A 23901-nucleotide genomic window follows, 5' to 3' on the forward strand; every position below is an offset into this window, starting at 1 on the left:
ATTGACTTCATGACATGCTAACCAATTGTGATTTTCAATTTGAAAAACACTGGGGAAGATCTATTGAAGTATTTCCTACTCTGATATATTACTGTTCCATAATATAACAAGTGTGGAATCATGTCAAAACAAAGTTTAATGTTGAAGGAGAGTGAGGACAGTGACCTCTTGCCCTATCCCATGTCACTTCTCCTCCCAATCTGATTTTCAAGGCAGGCACTTTCAAATTCTTATTTTCTCCTTTTCTAAGTAATACTCTTAGTCTGTTAGTTTTTAGTTGATCATTTTCAGACATTAGCTAGTAACTTCTTGGTGCTTGTTCACCAATGCCCTTTCATTAAAATGTTAATATGGCAGCTCTCTTGCTTCTGAAGGTGTTTGAGAATGTGGTTTATGTATGGTAGGTTCATGGATATCAATCTCCTGAATATAAGACTTCATCCTCAGTTACAGGTAATGCTGCCTTCCATCTCAGGGGCAAAATCTGTAGCATGGGAGCAGAGCTGAATACATGCTCTCTACAGGCAGGAAAATCCCAAAGAGAGAGCTTAGGTATATTCTGTAGTTGTTCCCAGATTTACCATTCATATAATCTCTTCCCCTGAAGAGGGGGGAATGAGAAGTGGTAAGTGATCAAGAAGTCTTTGCTAGGTCATCCACAGCTAAACTCAGAGCATGTGAGACACACTTAGGCATACATCCATCCAAGAGAAAGACTGCTTCTCTGGACTCAAAGCAGGAAACAGAACTCTGAGTAGCTGGTCAAAGGACCCAAAAACATCTCCACTCTTGTTAAAGGATTTTTTTTGTTGTTGTTGTTATTTGCCTGGCTTTATATTTCTCTTGAATTATGTTTTACCACTCAGAAACTTACTACCAGATGCTCAGGTCTGGGACATCCAATTGTTAACATCACTGCATAAAATTAAATTAAATTTTAAAAACCACACAAATATTAAGACAAAGCTATGGATACGTCTGAACATAAATTAGACTGAAACATAAACTGAATACTCTAAGAATGCTGAGTCCCCAAATTTCATTACATAATTCTCCAATCATCTAAGGTGGAGAGTGGAGTCTATTCGGCACCACCAACTGATTTCAGCATTGTTAAAATCCAGACCGGGAATGGAATCCTGCAACTGACAATGAATTTGGGCTATGTATTAGCCTTTTATCTGAAGCCACAGACAAAATCTTGGAATCATACTTAAAGGTCTTACTGCAATGGGAGGCCACACACAACTCATAGGCACAATAGTATCAGGGACTTCCAAGTTAGGCTTGAGAAATTCGGGTCTTGCTTAATTACATGGCCTGTGCAAAAGATGAGATTGCCAACAGAGCAATGTTCTGTTGCATTTTCCTGACCCTTTGGGGTTTAAATTTGCAACCTGCATCAGCAAAACTTTTGGCATTTAATTCTATTAAAATCAAAGAGCCAAATTTCTGCCTCCTGTTACATGAGCACAGCTCTTACTGACGTCAATGAAAGCTGTGCATGCATAACTGAGGGCAGATTTTGGCCTGGGCTATAGACATATGAGAACTGGCACACCACACTCACATCCAAACTCCATTCCCCTTCTCCCCGCCCCCTGCCCCCACCTTCTGATAACACGACCTCTTCATTCGTAACTCTCTGTCTACACATTGGGAGCTGGGCCTTAACCCAAAACACAAATTAGAAGCATCATTTAATACAGAAATTTAACCCAGATGCAAATTTAACGTAAATGTGACAAAAGCCACCTGAGTGGTCACTGTCTAACAAATTTTGCAAACAGATTATGGGTGACTTCCCACTGAAATATACTTAGTGTAGTTATCTTATTTGTGCATGTAATTAGATAGAAGGAGGCTTACACTTCCTTTCGCTTTACTGTTTAGTTTTTGTACTTGACAATGCACTGCCTACACTAATGAAACCCCTGCTGCTAAAATGCTCCACATATTCCAGTGCCTGGTGCAGTGTCTGGGACAGAGAAAGCAGCCTAGCGAATATTTACAGGACACATGGATTCTATGAGGCAAGAGATAATAATAACTCACAGTTACCCAGCGCTAACTATGTGTAGGACATTGTCTTATATATATTAAGTTATTTAATTCTCACCATGCCCTATTAGTAGGTTTACTATTTTATAAAGGGGGTTACTATACAGAAGTTAAGAGGCTTACCAGCTAGTGGGTGGTGGAGCTGGGATTTCAATCCAGGGAGCCTGGCTCCAGAGGTCAGGCTGTTAACTCTGCTACACTGCCTCTCAGTTAAAATGCAGGCATTGTGTATTATTAATTAGTTATTAGTCAAGTTATGTATATGGTAGCTGGGCAATTCTGCTGAGAAAAGCAGGAATGTTTTAGTAGTAAGAGCTTGTTAGCAACTGTTTGTGTGACCTTAATTGTCTGAAAAAGTTGTGTGGGTTTTTTTGTTTGTTTGTTTTTTGTTTTTTAGCTTTCCTACATACTAGGAGCAATAGTATAACCTCTCAGACTAAGCAATTTAGTCTCATGGCATCTTTGTTAAAAGGGAAATGAATTTTGCAATATATTTTTTAAAGATTTTATTTATTTATTCATGAGAGACACACAGAGAGAGGCAGAGACACTGGCAGAGGGAGAAGCAGGCTCCATGCAGGGAGCCCTACATGGGACTCGATCTCAGGTCTCCAGATTCACACCGTGGGCTGAAGGCAGCGCTAAACCGCTGAGCTACCCGGGCTGCCCTTGCAGTAAATTTTGAAGACAAATTTTATGTGTACCACTTTTAAACAAATGTTAAGGTGTCATTGACGATTATCGCCTTCAATTAATTTTTCTGTAGTCACTTTAAAAAATAATTACATGTATCTAGGCCATGCATCGGAAGTGTTAGGAGTCTCATAACTGATTTTTAATAAGGGTCAGCTTTTCCCTCTTAATAATATATCTAAAGGGGCACCTGTGGGGCTCAGTTGGTTAAGCATTGGGGTGTTGGTTTCAGCTCAGGTCATGATCTCAGGGTCGCAAGATGGAGCCCAGGGTTGGGCTCAGCAGGGAGTCTTCTTGGGATTCTCTCTCTCCCAATCCCCTCATAAAATATATAAATCTTTTTTTTTAATTTTTTATTTTATTTATTCATGATAGTCACACAGAGAGAGAGAGAGAGAGGCAGAGACACAGGCAGAGGGAGAAGCAGGCTCCATGCACCGGGAGCCCGACGTGGGATTCGATCCCGGGTCTCCAGGATCGCGCCCTGGGCCAAAGGCAGGCGCCAAACCGCTGCGCCACCCAGGGATCCCAAAATATATAAATCTTAAAAAAAAAGATGTATCTAAAGTTGTCATTGGTTTAATAGATACCTATGATTTGACATATAATTCTTTACATTGAGGTGTGAGGGACATAACTGCCACCAAAAGATGGAAGCTTCTTCCTTGTCCAAAATCCTACAGGCAAAAATGGGAAAAGGTGGGCCCTGTCTTAGAAGTTATCTGGACTACAGAATCCAAATAAATTTCATTTGGTTTTTGTAATGCCCAGAGTATAATTTTATTAGTCTTGTGGTTCAGCAGTTGACCTGCTTCCTTATTCTGGGCACCTCATTGTTTTTGGTTTCAAGTGGAAATTCCTTACCTGTCCACTATACCAGGAACTTGAATTGCTCATGATATCATTTCAGAGACCTCCCTTTGTGATAGTGGGCAAATGATAGGCAGTGGAGTCTAGGAAGAGGTCAGATTTTGCTGCTTCCCTTGACATGAGGAAATCAAGAAAGGGAGCTTGAAAAAAGAAAGTGGGAGTACTATTTTAGCAATATTGATTTTGAAATGATGGCAAATCATTCAAGTTGTTCAGAGAGTGGGGGATGTTATTTGTCCATGGTCATATGACTCACTCGTAACAGACTGAGGACAAGAATTCAGAACACTTAACCCCCAAAACCACATTTCCCTCAGTCCAAACATCCTAAAACATGTCAGGTCCAGGAAGCCTTTTTTTCTTCCATCTCTTCTTGGAACTAGACAGAAAAAGATTTGGATATATGTCCATTAAAATCCTATCCCATTGCCAGGATGTGTATCTTCAGTGTGGTCTTTCTTGCCTATGCTTAGAAATATTGTGTTATGTTGGTTTTCTCCACTGTCTCTTTCAGCAATGTGTTTAAATACAAAGTAGATTATATAGTCTTCAAATGTTGTCTTTTACTTCTCTTTCAGAGAATATTTTCTGATCTTATTTCAAAAACTTCAATCTGGGGGCAGCCCCGGTGGCCCAGCAGTTTAGCGCTGCCTGCAGCCTGGGGTGTGATCCTGGAGACCCAGGATCAAGTCCCACATGGGCTTCCTGCATGGAGCCTGCTTCTCCCTCTGCCTGTGTCTCTGCTTCTCTCTTCACTCTCTCTGAATGAATAAATAAATAAATCTTTAAAAAAATTTTCAATCTGTAGACTTTTAATTATGAGCTAGTCTGACCACCTAGTGCAGGATTCATTTCTACAATATTCCTTAATAATGATCATCAGCTTCTATTTAGTGTGTGCTTATGAGCTCACAAAGCATCTACTGCATCATGATTGAAGAGTTCTTATTATTAAACTGTATGTAGGTTAAGAAGACTAAATACTTGACTCTTAAGAACTTTGATCCACTAGTTCTAGTTTTACCTTCTAGAGCATATTTTTCAAACTGAGACTCCATTTCAACATTGTATTTTGTTTGGTCCACATGGTGTTTTCAAAAATAATGAGCCAACACTGAAGACACTAAAAGATTTTACATAAAAATCAGGTCTTCTGGCTCTTATTGAAAAAGAAAGATATTGCATTATTGTATGTACATTCTTACAGGGCAACAGTGATATGGTCCTGAGTAGGGGGCTGCTTCCTTTAGATGGAACATAAGTTCAGCAGTTGTCCACAGCCCTCCACTCCCTATAGATTTCCACATCCTGTGGCTGTCATGTGCCATTAATTATCACGTTCTGTTTTTCAAATATTGGCTAGTTTCATATCCTTATGTTACCTTTCTGAATTCTGTAGGTATATTTGTGACCCCTAGCATTAGGCAGCATAGAGTAAATATGCTCCTTCCTCTGCATTAAAGAGATGGCCTTTTGCCCCCTGCATTTCTTTAGTTCTCCTTTTTTGCAAGATAGTAAGTTTCAGTTCCTTTAACCAAATCTTGTAAAGTAGGGCTTCAAATGCCATCACTCCCCTGACACTCCTTAAATTTGTTCAGTGCTCTTTTAAATCATGGTACCCAGGGGGCACTTGGGTGGCTCAATTGGTTAAGCATCTGACTCTTGCTTTTGGCTCAGGTCATGATATTAGAATCGTGAGATTGAGTCCTGTGTTGGAATCTGCTTGGGATTCTCTCTCTCTCTCTGTCTCTCTTTCCCTCTGCCTCCTCTACCCCACTTGTTCATGCATTCTCTTTCTCTCTCTCTCTCAAATAAATAAATACATACATACATACATACATACATACTTGCCTACATAACGTTGAACTGAACACAGTGCTGGGAAGCTGGAACCATGGACTTCCATTATCCTTTCCAATTCTCAAGTTATAGGTATCTTCACAATCTGGTAAATATTATAGGTTGAGTGAGAAGGGTGGACATTTTCTGTTTTGTTTGCACAGTATCCTTCTTTTCCCCTGAAAATAGTATTCTTCTATTCTCTTTGATCTGCTCCTTGCCGTGTTCTACTCTGGGAGTTGCTAACTGCATATGAGACTTTGACCACAGAGATTCTTCCCAGGAAGAGCACCTATTACAAGCCAGGACAAGATTTTTCCTGGGATTTTCTAACCAGAGCTTGAGATTTTGGTTTCTCAGATTGTAAGGATGTAGGTCTAAAGCTACAAGTGGGCAGCTTTCATGCTTGTTGGAAATGGTCAGAAAGAAACCAGAACACAGAGAAAAGCATAGAGAATCACAAGAAGAAATACCAGGAAGCATCACTAAAGTCCCTGGTACCAGGCACCTCTGAGGCTGTCCTTTCCACATTCTGGTTTTTATTCTTTTTCCTTCTTTCCCTCTCTCTGTCACTGTCTTCCTCCCTTTTCCATTTCCTTCCATCTTTTCTTTCTTCAAAACTTTATTTGTGTATTTATAAAGAAAAACATAGGACTGAATATTGCCATCATTAAGGACAGGCCTTTGCAGGATGGTGGAGTGATTTCTGACAGTGGGGTGGAGGCCCCTACTTGCCATCAATGAGTGGGTTCTGCAGGACTGCGATGACTAGGTCTCTTCAAAGGAACATATCGGAGATGTAGTTGTCCTTGTTGACTGGCTTGGACTTCTTACGTTTGCTTTCTTGGGGATCTTGGTCTACATCTCCTTCACATTTTCCAGCACTGTGTCACAGTGCTTGTCAATGGCCTTCACACAGTTCAGGAGCTCCTTGTTATTGCCACAGTGGATAAGCCCTTAGGCGTAGTTCCTGACTGATGTGTGAGCACAGAGAATGGACTAGTGTTAAACTCCTCCTCCTCCCACTTTTGCAGCTCCTCCAGGGTCATCTCACTCTTGGGCTTGTTGGTATGCTCATGGTGATGGTGGCTGTGCTTTCAGGTCACTTGTGTCTCCTCTGTGTTGTTTCTGCCTCTGAAGAGTCTTAGACTAATTTAAATTACCTTTCTCTGGCTGGCAACCAACCTAGAAAATCTTCTCTGGCATATTAGGTAACTCACAGGTAATATGACTCCATGAATGAACAAATGACTGCTTGGCTGAATGAGAAACTGGTTTCTTGCTAGGGTTGACCATGGATTTCTTGTAATTTCTAGTTCACAGCAATCACTTTGGGACCACGCATTTTGGGGAAATAATTATGTACTAAATCAACTTCTATTTTGCCTTATTAATCCTTGTATTTAAAGAATCGTAAATTAATAGTAAGTAATGGTTCAATTTAATTGATTACAATATCAGAGTATATGGTTAGACATGCCATGATCCCAGAATAGATCAGAACTTAATCTTTGCATATTCAGCATTCTGCCTCAGACTTATTCTGAGGACTACAAAACTCTGCAAGACATACACATTTTAGGCTAGTGGTTTTGAGCTTATCCTTAGGCTAGGAGATGTAGAGTTGTGTTGAAAGGACAGGATGGTTTTGAATGTTCTGATCTCTAGTTTTGTGGAGTGTTTGTGATCCCTCAGATTTGGCTTGTAGCCCAGAGCTTGCTTCCATCTGGAGAGCGAGGACAATCGTGGGCAGCCCTTTCCATCAGTTCTCTTTCCTACTGCTGCCCTCTCTCTTCACAAAAAGGAGTTCTGAGGCTGCAAAGACCCACTGCAAAGAGGAGACGTGCCTAACATTGGCCTTGTCACAATCTATCCTTCCTGGATAGTCAGTCAGCCTATGCTTTAATTTATTTTGTGGATGATAACCTTTTGAGTCCCTAAGTAAGTTACTGACCCTCTCCTAGCTCATGGTAACTGAGCAAATACTTGCAACCTTTCCCTGGGTCTGAGTCCATGATGTGTCTCTCTCTGTGTATGTATGGATGTATTTGGAGATCACCATGTTCTTTCAATAATAAATGAGAACACCCTGCTCTAGGTTTGAAATGTTTGCCACTTTGCAATTTAATTGGAAAAAATCCTAAGATAAACGAGTATGTGTTTAGATACACATGGATAAATGTACTTGAGTCAAAGGAAAAGTGACACCTTGGAAAAATTTCAAATTTAGAAATATATATATATATATATATATATATATATATATATATATATATGATATATATGCAGAAAGTTGTGAGGTTTTGTTAGCTTAGTAAAAATTGGATAATTTACCAGATTTTTCCCCCCCCCAACCTCTTCCCCATTAGAAAAATTTCCTATGTGTTTTTTCATTTCTAGGTAATAATGTTTCAGAAATAAGAAGAAAATGATATTAGGGACAACCAAATTAAATATACTATAGTTTTACATTCCTAAACAAAAGAAAAAATGCTTTTAGATATGAAAAGAGACAAAAAGAAAAAAATTCAGTTTCCTTATATACTTTATTTCCAAAACTTTTTTCACCATAAGTTGACTTTTTCTTTCATAAGTTGATTTTTAAAGAAAATGTATACCTCTAAATATGTGTTCATATAGACATAACCACTTGACTTAGTTCATGTCTGATTAATGAGCTTTATACTCTCTTACATTAGTAATCGCAATTTATGTCTATTTGTCTCAGACTTCTTTTGACCAGCAACATGAATTTGGAAAATTTCTGGCTCAGATTAAAGGTACATTCTGTAGCCATGCAATAAATCAAATATAACCAGTTCTTGCTGGGGTTAACTTTTGATAATGACTCAATACCAATTTCCCTTAACCTATGTTCATGATAGCATAAATTTAAACCATGGTTACTGTTGACGTCAGCAATATTAGTTGGCTAATGCCCTTGAGAAATCATCCTGTAGCAGCTCACTTAAAAAATTGACGAATACGTGCTTTACTTTGCTAATAGTCTGAACAAATTGGTTTTATATTATAGTATATTAGTACTTGGAAGGCTGCTAGGCTAGCATTAACTGGCTATTGTCAACCGTACTCATTTCCAAATGTTATTCATAAAATGTTTGATGCCTCAGACAACATGCATACATATATTATAAAATATAAAGGAAATAAATACATACTGACTGATAAAACTGAATCCAAAAGCTAAAAGCACAGAAGTAGTAGCAGCAAAGCAAATTCCCAGAGTTAATGGAAAAGTCTTTCCTCACAATTTTATTATCTCTTAAAAGATAGTTTTATTTTATTTTATTTTTTTATTTTTTTTTTAAAAGATAGTTTTAATGTGGCTTCTAACAAATATCTTCCCATATTTTTAGTGATCCCCTTATTTGTTTCTTTTAGTATGAATGGCAATTACAAACAAACAAGGAGTGACAGAGCTTTGTAAGAAAATCTGTTATTGCTACAGAATTCTTCTGTGTGAAGCTGCCCTGTTTTTTAAGGAAGAGACATCTCAGTCCCTCAGGCCACTCTTCTCTAACCGCCCAATCATATCCTCCTGTCTTTCCAAATGGATGAAACAGAAAACTACAGGAACTTAAAAGGGAGCAAATGAGCTAATAATGAGCTACTGTACCCCTTGGCATTTATAAAACCTTTTCTCTCTTGCTAATGTAATTTTCCAACCAGACATGGGGAAGCCTTTCTCAAGGTTACATACAAATGGTTGTAGAGGAGCCCAGAGACTCCCATTTCATTCTTTGTAATAGAGAAGAGTGATTGCTTCCTTGACTTTGTGGCTCTGATCATTCTTTAAGTGATTAAGTAAGAAACAACAACATGTCTCTGAAGGAGAGCTTCCTAATGGTTTTTCTGTGGCCCATTGGCCCTGGGGAGCTCACCATGACAGCAGGTCACCATGGTAATACCATACTCTTCAGCTTCCCTCTGAACCTTTTGTGATAGTGACACCAACATCTCATTTATAAATGTAATGCATGTGGTGCAGCTTCACAGTTGCTAATAAAAGACAATCTTTTGTGGAATAACTGAGTGAAAAAAATGATGAACATAGACTAACATAACGAATAACTTCTGGTGTAAGTCCTCTTTTAAGTCTGGATGTACTATTTTAAAAAATAAGCAGGACTAACACTTACTGTTAAATGTAGGGATGACCTATTAAGCAACAACAAAAAAAGTGCAAGTTTTATTATCCACTTTTCTTCCAACATCTAATTCAAGACATGCTTGCTGTCTGCACCATTCTTTCAGAAGAATGGTTTGAGAGAATTAGGACAAAGTGATGACACCTCAGACAAGGTTCTTGTCCATATTCCTTTACATTTAAATGATATTAATGAAAGTGGTATTTGATATAGTACAAGCAACTATCACACAGTTATAAGGATAGAGTTGGATAAGTTGTATTCTCAGCCATTCTTATGCACATACTCTTTCCCTGAAATGCTTGATACAATTAATATGATCAATTATTGATACATTTTTTTCTTGGAAAAATTTTTTGTTGTTGAGTCATGCTAAATAATGTTGTGTGTGTGTTATTCTTAATAGTCTCTTCCTCTGCCCTGTTTCACCCTTGGTGAAATAGGTATTGCATCTGGTCAGCCTTTCAGGGGAAAAAAATCCCTAGTTATGTTTCACGTAGGGAGGGTAAAGAAAGTACTAGGACAACAGTGCAGTCTCACCAGATAAAAGGTAGAAAAGTCCTGTGGAAGGGTTGTGCATGCAGGCATGATTAGGTTGTTTTTCTTACATGCAACTTATTTCACATCCAATTGAAGCATGATCCATTCTTTGATCTTCTGATGTTAATTGTGTGCTTCATTATTAAGAGGATTTTTAACATTCATTTGCTCTGAGAAAAAGTGATTTGACTTGATCATGTCTGTGGAGTCTGCATCTCAGGTTTCTTTTCCAGGCTTGTCAATAAAACTGGTTTATGTCCTGAGTATGAGACCCTCATGCTCTATATCATTAAACACTATGGAATAAACATATTTTATTAGTTTACTATTGTTGCTACAACAAATTACCACAAACTTAGTGACTAGATAATACACATTTATTACCTTACAGTTCTGTAGGTTAGAAGTCTGATACAGGTCTCATAGAGCTATACTGGTCTAAAATCAAGGTGTTAGCAGGGTACATTTCTTCAAGAAGCTCTATGGGGGAATCCATTTCCTCATCTTTTCTAGTTTCTAGAGGCTGCTCACATGCCTTGGCTTGTAGTCCTCTTCCATTTTCAAAGCTAGCAATGGCCAGTCGGGTCTTTCTCACATCAAGTCACTCTGAAACTAACTCCTCTTCTATTTTCCACTTCTACTTTGAGAACTTTTTCATTACATTGGGCCCACCTGGATAATCCAGTGTAATCTCCCTATTTTAAGGACAGCTGATTAGCAACTTTACTTCCACTTAGAGCCTTAAAATAGCTTAGTATAATTTGTTTCCATAATTTGTCATGTAACGTGACATTTTCACACATCCAAGGGCTAGGACATAGGCATCTTTGGTGGTTATTCTTCTCTTCCCCATGTGAATATAGAAAGAAGGATTTCAAGAGATGCTTAGTTAGTATTGTAAAAAAATTTAAAATATAACTTCCTCTCACAATAAGAACAAAAGCTTCTTAGTCAATATGTTCATTATTCCAGCATGGAGTTGACCTTGTTCTTGAGTAAAGGGGCCACTATTCCAATAGTATGAAGTGAGGAAGTCTTGCAGAAGTAGTGTCTGTTCACTGTAAGGTTTAGGCACAGGCATTCTGGAATGTTATATCCATGCTCAGGAGGCAAATGCTGTAGAAAGCCTTTTCAGAGTAGGAGCTAGAGTAGCTTGACAGTGGCAGTTTTTGAGGTAGAAAAACATGGGAAGAAAGAAGTTGCACAAATAAGCATTAAACTTATTTGATTTGATTTTTTAAGGATCATAAACTAAATCTCTCTCATCTACGTGGGCTGAAAACCTACAGTATCAGTTTCAGGAGGTAACTCGAAAGTTTCATGTCAGATTTTCCTCTTTTCATTAGGCCGATTTCTGGAAATTGTGAAGCAGTGAGAGTTAATTTTTTTTTTTCAAGGAACATTTAATAACAAGGTAGATAACATACTTATTTAACATGGTACTTTTACATCACTGAAGCTAAAGCAAAACATCTGGTTCACTGGGTATAAATAGCCTACTTAATGTGTGTACACTGCAGTGCAATTAAAAAAAATACTGTAATTTTAATTTCAGAACTTCAGAATTTAAGTATCAATATTCTCTTTTAATATGGGGAAAGAAAATGCTTTTTAAAATTATTTGAAGCTTGGACAAAAATTCCATAGCTATATCCTTAAGGTCTCTCTGTAGTCTTCATGATTCAGATGACACAAAGGAAGCTTCAAATTCAACCTTTCAGAGAAGACATTCCAGCTCGCATGATCTCGTCAACCAGGAGGATGTTGGTGGCAATCACAGTGCAAGAGTGAAGAAGCTGTTTCTTTACACAATAGTTATCCCATATGCCTACTTCGGCGGCTACCATTGGCTCACCTGTGTTCAAGTCCACACCCACAAGTTGACCTGATTCTGAATGTTCTGCTTGAACTTTAACTAGTGTTTCCTGAAGGTCAAAACCAGAGTTCTGAGCAAGAACCTTGGGAATAATGAGCAATGCATCAGCAAATGCTTGAACTCCCAGATGGGCCCTCCCCTTTACACTGGGCTTATATTTAATCAAGGCTTCTGCCATTGCCACTTCCACTGCACCCGCACCCGGAACTACACAGCCATCATCAATAGCATTTTTAACAGCCCTCAAGCCATCTCTTATTGCATCTTTGATTTGAGTGAGTGTGTGCTTATTTGGTCCTTTGATCAATAATGTGACCGAGTGAGGATTGTTACACTTCTTAATGAAAGTGAATTTCTCTTCTCCCAATGTATACTCATAGACAAGTCCTGCATGTCCCAAACAATCAGGATTTAGGTCATCGAAAGAATTTAGAGCTACTCCACCACAAGCAAGAGTCAGCCTTTCCATATTTCTCCTTTTAGCTCTACGTAGAGCTGCTATGCCTTCTTTCGCAAGAGCATCTAAGGAAAAGGGGTCGATTCCCTTTTGATTAATAACAACAAATCCTTTATCTGAATCACCACAGACTTTCTTTTTCAGTTCTATTATTTTTTTAACTCTATCTTCAATGAATTTTCTTTCAGCTTTTACGAGTTTCTCTCTCTCTTCTGCACTCTTGTAAAAAAAACCCAGAATTCACTTCTGTTTTTTCATACTCTAACGACACATTGCATGTGAGGATGTATGCATCTTCTACTCTTTTTTTCATATCAGGATGCCGTGCCCCATGGTCCAAAACAAGACCTCTGATTAAGCTTGTATCAGTTTCAGATTTATATTTCATCTCCATGATTTCAACCATGAAGAGATCAATAGGTTCATCTGTTTTTTTAATGGCCAAAATCGAGTCCACTACAGCCTCTGTTAAGACATCAGCAAGTTCAGCATGCACTTTTGTACGTAGAGATGTTCTGGCCACATCTATAAGTGTTTCCTTGTCCATTTCTTTGCTTACTTTGACTTGTTCCAAAAACTGAAGTGCCTTTTCCTTTGCAGCTTCAAATCCTTCTGTTATTATTCTGGGATGAAGACCTTCAGAAATGTAGAGATCCGCCTGTTTCAGTAGCTCTCCAATGATTAGGACATTGGATGTGGTACCATCACCAGTTATGTCATCCTGGGCTGCTGCTACTTTGGCTATTAGGGAGGCTGTTGGGTGTTGAATTTGCATTTCATGAAGCAGCACATTGCCATCTTTAGTAAGCTTGATGTCTCCAGCACCAGACACGAGCATCTTCATGGTGCCCTTAGGCCCCAAGTTGGTCCTCAGCACGGCCTGCAGCCCCCGGGCCGCGCTGATGTTGACCGCCAGCGCCGCCTGGGCGCAGGCCACCTCGGCCTTGGGGTTCAGGGTCTTCACGGCCGCCATAGCTGACCAGCAGAAGAGGAGGCACGGCGTGCTGAGGGCCCGCAGCTGGCTCGGCCAGTGAGAGTTAATTTTTGATCTCTGATTTCTGTTATGGTCATTCTGCATTTACCTTTTGTGATGCTCTGAAACATTGCTGGGGAAATTGGTTGATGAAATCTTCAGATTACACGAAGGAGGGAATTTTTAAGATGTCATTAGGGAAATAATAAATACACTGAAAAACTTTAAGTGGTACAAAAGGGTAGGTCATAGGAATAGCTCTCCTAGTCTAGACTCCTATGTTCTGTTCTAGAGAAACATTTTCCTGCATATTACTCTAGAAGTATCTGTTTCCTGTGCATTCTTTTAGGATGTTTTCATGCATATGTACACATGCAGATATATAAATATGTGCTCCTCTTTACACAAATGAATCTATATAATAAACACTGGCTTGTTTCTTATTTTTGTTCACTTAATATAGTTTGGAGATCTTGACATATCAGCAGATATAGAATCCCTCTAGTCTTTTAATAGCTCATTTAAGCCTAGACTTTGTGCATTTCCAGGATGGAAGCCACATTTAAATGCTTAACTATGTTTCCTGATGCTGTCTGGCTATTTTCTAGGAGCTAATCCAAGACAAAGATGGTGTGTATAGGAATATGGTCGATTGTATTAATATTCATAAAATATCTTAATTTTTCCCTATGGTGCCTTCCCTGTTGAAGGATTTTCTATCCATGGCTTGTTGAAGTAATGGATGGCCATGTGATTTGCTTTGGCCAATGCAGTGTCAGAAATGTGACAGTTCAAGGCAGAAGTTGTAAGGTGCTATGTATCTTTTCCTTCTTCCATAAAAGTTGTTTATATCTTAGATGGATGTCACTCCTTCTGCTAGGTTATGGAATGAAGGTGACAGGGGCCAGAGCTGTAACCTATAATCTATCCAGAATGGGTGGATAGCACGAGTGAGAAATAAAACTATTATCTTAAGTAACTGCTAATGGTAGGTCACTTGGACGACAGAATGACCTAACTTATTCTCCCTGATACAGGGAGCAACCCAAGGAACAGTCAGAGAATGTGAAAATTTGTAGTAAAATAGTCCTTATGATTGTAAAATGGCTTTCCAATGACCCTGTCTTTCCTAATTCCTTCCTCCGCAGTTCATTAAATCAAATGACCAAAAAACCCACTAATTAAGGATATAACATAATACTCATTGACACATATAACATTTTCATTCTATTTATTCATTTTATTATGTTTTCATTCTATTTCAACCACTCTTAGGCTATTTTGTCCCCAGATGTAAGTAATCAATATTTTTGTGCTTTAAAAACAAACAAAAACATACTGGGAACAAATGCCTGCTTTTGGCTATGATGGAGTCATTGGGTCCAGACTTCCCTTTCCCCCATAAATAACTTAAAAAATGGGAAGTATACATAGGCACCTGTTTTGGATATTGGAAAACAGGTATCATAGGACTGTGTTTTCTGAAAGTAGAGAAACAAATGAGGTGGACCTAAGATTGCCCAACTTTATGCCTGGAGGCCTTTTCTTCACCCTGATTCTAAGAGGGGGATCCCAAACAGAGAATTGCAGAATTGCTGAATTGCAGAGACAGATACTAGAGATCTGGAAGGCTGAGGTCACTGGAGCTATCAGGACAGATTATTGGAAAGGAGGGTGATTGCACAGGCAGTTTCAAAATTTTCATAGGGATTCCCTTGGGTCTGTTTTTGAAGATTTCACTCTGCAAATATAGGGAGAAATGCTCCCAAAAGCTAGGCTGGAAGATACTCATAATCTGAAGAGCCAGATCAGAGAGTCCTTGTTGAAAACTTGGGCCATTTGGTGGAGACCTCAAAGGGGTCATGCCTTAATAGTGGGGCTAAAAGACTATTCAAGATCCACTTTGCAAAGCTTAAAAACAATCATCAAAAGATCCAGTGGATCTTTAGGTAATGTAACTCTGACAGAACAAAGTACACTCTTTAAAGGAAGACCACAAAATCCAGCATTCAACAACATAAAAACAACAAAGTTCAGTATAGTCATTTGAAAACAGGAAAGTATGATCCATACTCAGTAAAAAAATAAGTTGAAAGAAACATACCAGAAATGACAGAGATGATTGAATTAATAAGTAAGCATATTCAAATAACTATTAACCATATACATAGTAGTTAAAAATATGAACATAATGTTGAGAAAAATAAGTATATAGAGAAAGAAACTTTAGTTTTAAAAAACAAAACATCTGCAATGAAAAATCACTTGGTAGAATTCAGAGCGGATTAGACATTGCAGAAGGACAAAATTAGTGAGTTGAAAACATAAAAATAAAAACTGTCCAAAATTAAGCATATAGATAAAGAAAACCAAAAATAAGCAGAGCTTCAGTAATTTTGGAAAAAAATTCAAGTAGTCTAGCATGTATGTAACTGGTGTTCCAGAAGGATAAAGGACAGAAACATATTTAAATAAATAATGTCTTGAAATACTCTAAATTTGTTGAAAACTGTAAACCCACTGATCTGTAAAGCTTAAGGAATTTCATGCATGCTGAACACAAAGAAAACCACCTTAAGACACATACATAACCAAATTGGTAAAAACCAGTGATAAAAAGAAAATCTTAAAAAGCAGGTGGTGGGGAAAAATAACATGCTATGGATAGAGGAATGAAGATAAGAATTACCACAATTTTCTCATCTGAAACTGTGCAAACAAGAAGATAATGGAACAGCATCTTGAAAGTGCTGAAATCAAAACCAAAACCAAAACCAAAACCAAAAACAGAACAAGAAAAGCAAGCAAACAAAAGTACCTGTCAAATTAGAATGGAAATACTCAAAAATGGAGGTGAAATAATAACTCCTTAGACAAACAAAAGTTAAAACAACTGTATCCAGAAGAACTGAACTGCAAGGAATGTTAAAAAGACATTCTTGAAGCAGAAATTTAGAACTATATACAGAAATAAAGATGCCTGCAAATTGCAAATATATGGGTAAGTTTGCAGATATTTTTAATTTAAAATTTCTTCAAAAGATAATCAACTATGGTTGTTTGTTTTTTTCTTAAATTCCATACATGAGTAAAATCATTGGGTATTTGTCTTTCTCTGACTTCTTTTGCTTAGCATAATACTCTAGCTCCATCCATGGCATTGCAAATGGCAAGATTTCATTCTTTTTCATAGCTGAATAATATTCCAGTGTGTGTGTGTGTGTTATACATATATACCACATCTATGTCCATTCATCAGTCGATGGACGTTTGGGCTCTTTCCGTAATTTGGCTGTTTTTGATAATGCTGGTGTAAACAATCATGGGGAAAAAAAGAAAGAGGCAGACCACAAACCAGACTCTTAACTATAGAGAACAAACTAATGGTCACCAGAGGGGAGGTGGGTGGGAGGATGGGTGAAATAGGTGATGAGGATTAGGAGTACACTTGCTGAGATGAGCACTGGGTATTGTAAGAAGTGTTGACTCACTACATTGTACACCTGAAACTAATATTACACTGTATGTTAACTAACTGGAATTTAAATAAAAACTTAAAAAAAGGAAAAAAGGATAATCAAGTAAACGAAAAACAATATTACATTTTGAGGTTTATAATATGTGCAGAAGTAAAATATATAAAAGCACAAAGAATGTGAAGGAGGAAATGGAAGCATACTGGCATAAGGGGTGTAATAGCATTTTAAGATATAGACTGTGATAAGTTAAAAAATGTATGTTTTAAACCCAAGAGGAAGCACATGTGCATATGCACAAACCAAAAACTAAAAAGCATAAAAGTAGAACTAATAAGCCAATAATAGTGTTAAAATCTAATCAGAAAAGATATTTAATCCAAAAGAAGGGAGAACAATAGGGGAAAAAAGAATCATTGGGGCAAAAAGAAAACACTATCAACATAGTCAATTAAAGCCTAAACATATCAACAATCATACTGGATGTGAACATTAAACACTTCAGTTCAAAGGCTGACATTGTCAAAATGGATAAAACAGCAAGAGCTAATTGTTCTTGTTCTTTTTATGTTGTCTACAAAAAATCTACATTACATATAAAGTCAAAAATAGATTAAATGTAAAAGGATGGAAAAAGATATACCATACAGACACTAATCAAATGAAAGCTCCAAATGCTATATTAATATCAGAAAAAGTAGATTTCAGAAAAGATATGTCACCAGGGTTATGATACAGAAAAAGCAATTGAAAAAAAAATGCAATCCCTAACAAAGAAGTACATTTTCTTAACTTGACTTAATGGGACATTTACAAAAGACTGCAGCAAACATTATACTTAATTGGGGAGCAACTGAGTACTTTTCCACCTAAGATTGTGAACAAGGCAAGGAAGTTTGTTCTCACCACTTCTATCTAACATGTTATTGATGGTCCTAGCTGGTACAATAAGGCAGGAAAAAGAAATAGAAAGCATACATTTATTTAGAAAGGAGGAAGAAAATGTTTTTATTTGTGGATAACCTGATGGATGTTATGGGCTGGAGGAAGAAAATATTTTTGTTTGTGGATAACCTGATAGTTGTTATGGGCTATGTCCCTCAAAATTCGTGTGTTGAAGCCCTCACTCCCAGCACCTCAGAATGTGACTGTATTTGGAGATAGGGTCTTAAAAAGTGATTAGGTTAAAATGAGACCATTAAAGTAGACCCCACTCCAATCTGACCGGTGTCCTTTAAGAGGAGGAAATTTGGACACAGAGATACTGGGAGCTTGCATACACAAAGAAAACACCATACAAAGACATAGCAGAAAGATGCCATTTCTAAACCAAGAAGAGAGTCCCTGGAAGAAAACAAATTTGCTGACACCTTAATCTCCAACACTGTGAGAAACAAATTTCTGTTGTTTAAGCCACCCAGTATTTGTTATAATAGACTTAGCAAATCATTATAATGGTATTATAGAAAGCTTAAGTAATCTGAAAAAGTTATTAGAAAAAATAAGTAAATTCAGCAAGGTCGCAGGATATAAACTTGATAACAAAATCAGCTGTGTTTATCCATACTAGCTACAAATAATTGGAAAAATAGAATCAAAATCAATACCACTACCATAGCAACAAAAAACCATGAAATCATAAAATACTTAAGAATAATTTAGCAAAATACTTGTACAATGAAAACTACAAAGCATTGATGAGAGAAATTAAAGAATAAATTGAGAGGTATATCATGCTTAAGAAGTCTTCGAGTTTGTAAATCACATCTCCCCTACTTTCTTCTGTAGATTCAGTGCAATCCCAATCATGGTTTTTCTCTTCTGTATACATTGATACAGTCCTTATACAATTTATATGGAAATGTAAAGGGCTTAGAATAGCCAAAAACTATTTGAAAAAATAAAACAAAGTAGGAAATGATTTACATGATCTAATTTCAATTGTTACTATACAACTACAGAATTCAAGACAGTGTGGTATTCATGTAAGGATAGTTCATGAAACAGAGTCCAGATAAAGATCCATCTCATAGATAGTCAATGGATTTTGACAAAGGAACCAAGGAAATTCAGTGGGTGAAAGAATGATCTTTTAAATAAATTGTTCTGTTGGCCATGTCTTTGTCTTCCTCTGTGAGATTTCTGTTCATGTCTTTTGCCCATTTCATGATTGGATTGTTTGTTTCTTTGGTGTTGAGTTTAATAAGTTCTTTATAGATCTTGGAAACTAGTCCTTTATCTGATACGTCATTTGCCTAACTCTGGGAAATGAACTAGGGGTGGTGGAAGGGGAGGAGGGCGGGGGGCGTGGGATGAATGGGTGATGGGCACTGAGGGGGGCACTTGACAGGATGAGCACTGGGTGTTATTCTGTATGTTGGCAAATTGAACACCAATAAAAAATAAATTTATTATTTAAAAAAAATTCTATCCTAAAAAAAAAGAACTTATTAAACTCAACACCCAAGAAACCAACAATCCAATCAAGAAATGGGCAAAAGACATGAACAGAAATCTCACAGAGGAAGACATAGACATGGCCAACAAGCACATGAGGAAATGCTCCGCATCACTTGCCATCAGGGAAATACAAATCAAAACCACAATGAGATACCACCTCACACCAGTGAGAATGGGGAAAATTAACAAGGCAGGAAACCACAAATGTTGGAGAGGATGTGGAGAAAAGGGAACCCAATTGCACTGTTGGTGGGAATGTGAACTGGTGCAGCCCCTCTGGAAAACTGTGTGGAGGTTCCTCAAAGAGTTAAAAATAGACCTGCCCTACGACCCAGCAGTTGCACAGCTGGAGATTTACCCCAAAGATACAGATGCAATGAAACGCTGGGACACCTGCACCCCGATGTTTATAGCGGCAATGTCCACAATAGCCAAATTGTGGAAGGAGCCTCGGTGTCCATCGAAAGATGAATGGATAAAGAAGATGTGGTTTATGTATACAATGCAATATTACTCAGCCATTAGAAATGACAAATACCCATCATTTGCTTCGACCTGGATGGAACTGAAGGGTATTATGCTGAGTGAAATAAGTCAATCGGAGAAGGACAAATTTATATGGTCTCATTCATTCAGGGAATATAAATAATACTGAAAGGGAATAGAAGGGAAGGGAGAAGAAATGGGTAGGAAATATCAGAAAGGGAGACAGAACATGGAATACTCCTAACTCTGGGAAATGAACTAGGGGTGCTGGAAGGTGAGGAGGGCATGGGGTGGGGATGACTGGGTGGTGGGCAATGAGGGGGACACTTCATTGGGTGAGCACTGGGTGTTATTCTGTATGTTGGCAAATTGAACACCAATAAAAAATAAATTTATTATTACAATAAATAAATAAATAAATAAATAAATAAATAAATAAATAAATAAATAAATTGTTCTGGAACTAATATTCACATGGAGCTAAGTCAGCATTTACTCTTACTTTATATAATAAATATTGATGTGTTTGAAATAGATCACAGAACTTAATATAAGAGAGAAAACTATAAAACTTCCAGAAAAAAACAGGAGTAACATCTTCACAACCTTGAGATAAAAATGTTTTTATGACATATGAAACATAAAACATAAAGAAATTACGATTTAGGTCTAAAATTTAAAAATTAAAATCTTTTCTTTAAAAGGTGAAGTTGTCACAACTTCAAAATTTAGGCATACTCCATCCTTCTACAAATTGTGCATATTCTTAGTTTTTCCCTCATATTCTGTAGCTTGTTGGATAAATTCTTATTGTTTGCTTATATTTTTCTAAATTTTTAAATAAAATGTTGTGTTCTTATTTTTTCTTACCCATCCCCTGCCCTTTTTTCCCTCAATTACCAGCAACAAAATGTTTCCTCAATTCTTCAGCTGTTTTAAAGGGAAGATCTGCCTCTTCTCTTTTACCCTCACAGGTTCTCTCCGTCCACTTCTTACTTAATGAAACATTTAATGAAAGGGAAAACACAACCTAGGTTTTGAGAGAAGAATTACAGCAAAATATCCTTACAAGTTGGAAGATCTGAGTTCCACTCCTAGCTCTTCTGTGAATCAGCCATGTTATCTTGATGCAGTTGGCCAGTCCTTCATTCCACAAACTCCCTGACTCTGACCTCAATCAACTTCCTCATTTCTAAAAGGAGAAAGGTGAACTCTGTGAGCTATTTTGCCTCTCCGAGTTCTTCCCTGAAAGACCTATAGAAACCATACAAGTACTCCTTTCTCATTTACATGCTACATCTTCTGATATAGAACTGTCCTCTTCTTGCTGGCAGAGCAGGAAGAGGAAGAGGATGCATTTCAAACATCTTCCCAAGGCTCAAAGACAGGCAACTGAAGTGAGTACTGTGGAGGAGGCACAGCCATAACAACTTTCTCCAGAAAGCACAGCATACTTGCACTAATGGATCTCATGCACATGGATGTCCACATGAATGGTTTATTACCACAATTTTATGGATGACTGTCTTAGGCCTTAAGATATGCCTTAATCCTTCAGACCTTAACCTAGGTCAGCCTCTGGAGTCTTTTCCTTCACCTTATGTATTTGGCATAAGTCAAAACCTCAGTAGGGAAACCCCCTCAGGCTTCCAATCATTTGGACTCAACCTCTGTTTCACTGCAGTTTAGGCTCATCACCCAAAATAACATTTTGACAAAATGTAAGACTGAAAAAAAGATGTATAAATTTATTTTTCCACATGGGTTCTTCATGGGTTAAATCTGTTTCAAGGAAATGTTGGACTTTGCATAAAATCTTAGGTGTTGCTAGGACCAAAAAGGAGGCTTTGTGGGAATATGGTGTCAAGGATGACCCCAGAAAGCCTTTTCCTCTGATGCATGTCTGTAGTAGGTTTTGCCCATTTCAGACTGGCCCCACTGGTCAGATATGCTTCCATATCCCATGAAAATGATCCTTATTCTGTGTACTAATCTTTATTGAATTCTTAATGTGTATTAAACATTGCTAAAGAGACAATAATGAATAAGAACCTGGAGGCTCTGGAGCCTGACTGCCTTGGTCCTAATCTTGTTTTTGCAGTTCTGTGATCATGGGCAAGATATTCATGATATTCACTAAACTTTAGCTTCTTCATTAATAAAATGGAGAGAATAAAAAAAATACACCTTTGAGAATTAATAGAGCTAGCACCCATAAAAGACTGAGCACAGTGTTTGGTACTTGGAAAGTCTTCTATAACTGTTAGCAAATATCCTCATCATTAATTGAGGTGGAGAGACTTTAGTGGTAGATGTTAATGGATCAGGGCTATTCTTTGGGGATCCCAGGTAAGGGGTGATTAGTTCTGACCAGCTTAATGCGGATGGCTTTTCAGAGGAAGGGACACTTTAGCTGCCCTGAAGGGTGAGTGGGAGTTTGATAGCTAGGAACTGTAAGAAGGCATTCTGGTTGGATGGGTCAGCAATACAGTCCCTACATGTTCATATCTAAAAGGATGTAATCACTCAGACTTTTAAAAGATAAAAAGCCCCAAGCTCATAATGGGAGGAACTGTGGTGGAAGGACAATTAAGATTAGCAGCCTGTACATGGACCTCCTGCTGAACTTAAACAGATTTCTCAGACCAGTGACTCATCAAGAGAACAAACTACATGTACCTGTTGCATAAACCCAGTGCTTTTGGTTTATTTTTATCTTGTTTCTGTAACCCCTCTTTGTTCATTATTAATACCCAGTGTACTGGTGAGACAGGCTTAAATGTGACAAACTCCACTGTGGCTTTTTGAATTTGTTATACATTTTCGTGACCAAGAGAGTGAGTTCCTCTTCGCCCTGTCTTTCTTTATTCCTTCTGGAAAAGTGGTCTTCACTATGACAGGAAGTACTTTGTTCCAGAGTAGATACACAACTGGAATTACTCTTTACTGAGCATTACACTGGGCGCTTTCAAGACTTTTCCCCATTTAGTCCTGACAGCAATCCTCTGGATGGGACATTGTTTTCCCCTTTTATGGTTGAGATTCAGTGATGAAGCTCCTGGCCAGCATCCACTAGCCTGAACATGAGGTGCTTTGCTTGAGAGACTCTCTTGGGCTCACTCTCCTCAGTATATCACAGATTCTTGAGAAACTCAGGATTGGAAAGAGCCACTGACAATGTAGGGAAGGCAGAGCCTTAAAGCCAAGTCTGTCTTCACATTGCCCTCAAGCTCAGGTCCATGGCTTTTGAACATTACATCACAAATGCTGCCAAGCTTCCCCATTCCATCCTTTGAAGTCAAGTAGAGAAAGCTTAATTCTTTCCTCTGTCTCCTTTTATGTATCTGAGGAAAGTTTAATCATTAATACCCTTATCCTCATCACTTAAGCAGGCTCCACACTTGCCTGGTGCCCAGTGCAGGGCTTGAACTTACAACCCGGAGATCAAGACCTGAGCTGAGATTGAGTCAATGCTTAACCAGCAGAGCCATATATATATATATATATTATATATATATAATATGTATATTATATATATATAATTTTTTATTTTTTATTTTTTGCAAAAAGCTTTGGTGTTGTAAGCTTTGGTTGTTGAAGGATGGCAGAGGCAAAGAAAAACAAGTGACCATGTGACTATGTCCAGGAATCTGATTGGCTCTCAATGGTCTCAAAGGTGAACCACTTTTATTCATGTGGATGGTTTTCTCAGGTACTGAATAGTAGCAACTGTCATCTCCATTTTCACTTTATTTTACTTAAGAAAAAAAAAATCTATTGCCTGCCTCTTCAAGTTCCTGTTCTGTGATTTCTTGTATGAATGAAACTTGTGAAAACTCTTTAAAAATTTTTTAAATTTAATTTGCCAACATATAGTAAAACACCCAGTGCTCATCCTATCAAGTGTCCTCCTTAGTGCCTGTCATCCAGTTACCACTCCCCCAACCCACTCCCCTCCTGCAGCCCTTTGTTTGTTTCCCAGAGTTAGGAGTCTTTCATGG

The 23901-nt window shown here is 37.8% G+C and overlaps 1 long non-coding RNA gene and 2 pseudogenes across 2 annotated transcripts in view; 1 reads left to right on the forward strand and 2 right to left on the reverse strand.

Annotated features, from left to right (window-relative positions):
• Positions 1–23901, forward strand: part of LOC144316187 (uncharacterized) — a 118532-nt gene that overhangs the window by 62188 nt on the left and 32443 nt on the right. The gene's annotated exons all lie outside the window — the stretch shown is intronic.
• LOC144315223 (small nuclear ribonucleoprotein Sm D2 pseudogene) lies at positions 6191–6524 on the reverse strand (annotated as a pseudogene).
• On the reverse strand, positions 11738–13528 carry LOC144316186 (T-complex protein 1 subunit zeta pseudogene; annotated as a pseudogene).

Source organism: Canis aureus, chromosome 6 (assembly GCF_053574225.1).
Source record: "Canis aureus isolate CA01 chromosome 6, VMU_Caureus_v.1.0, whole genome shotgun sequence".
NCBI lineage: Eukaryota > Metazoa > Chordata > Mammalia > Carnivora > Canidae > Canis > Canis aureus.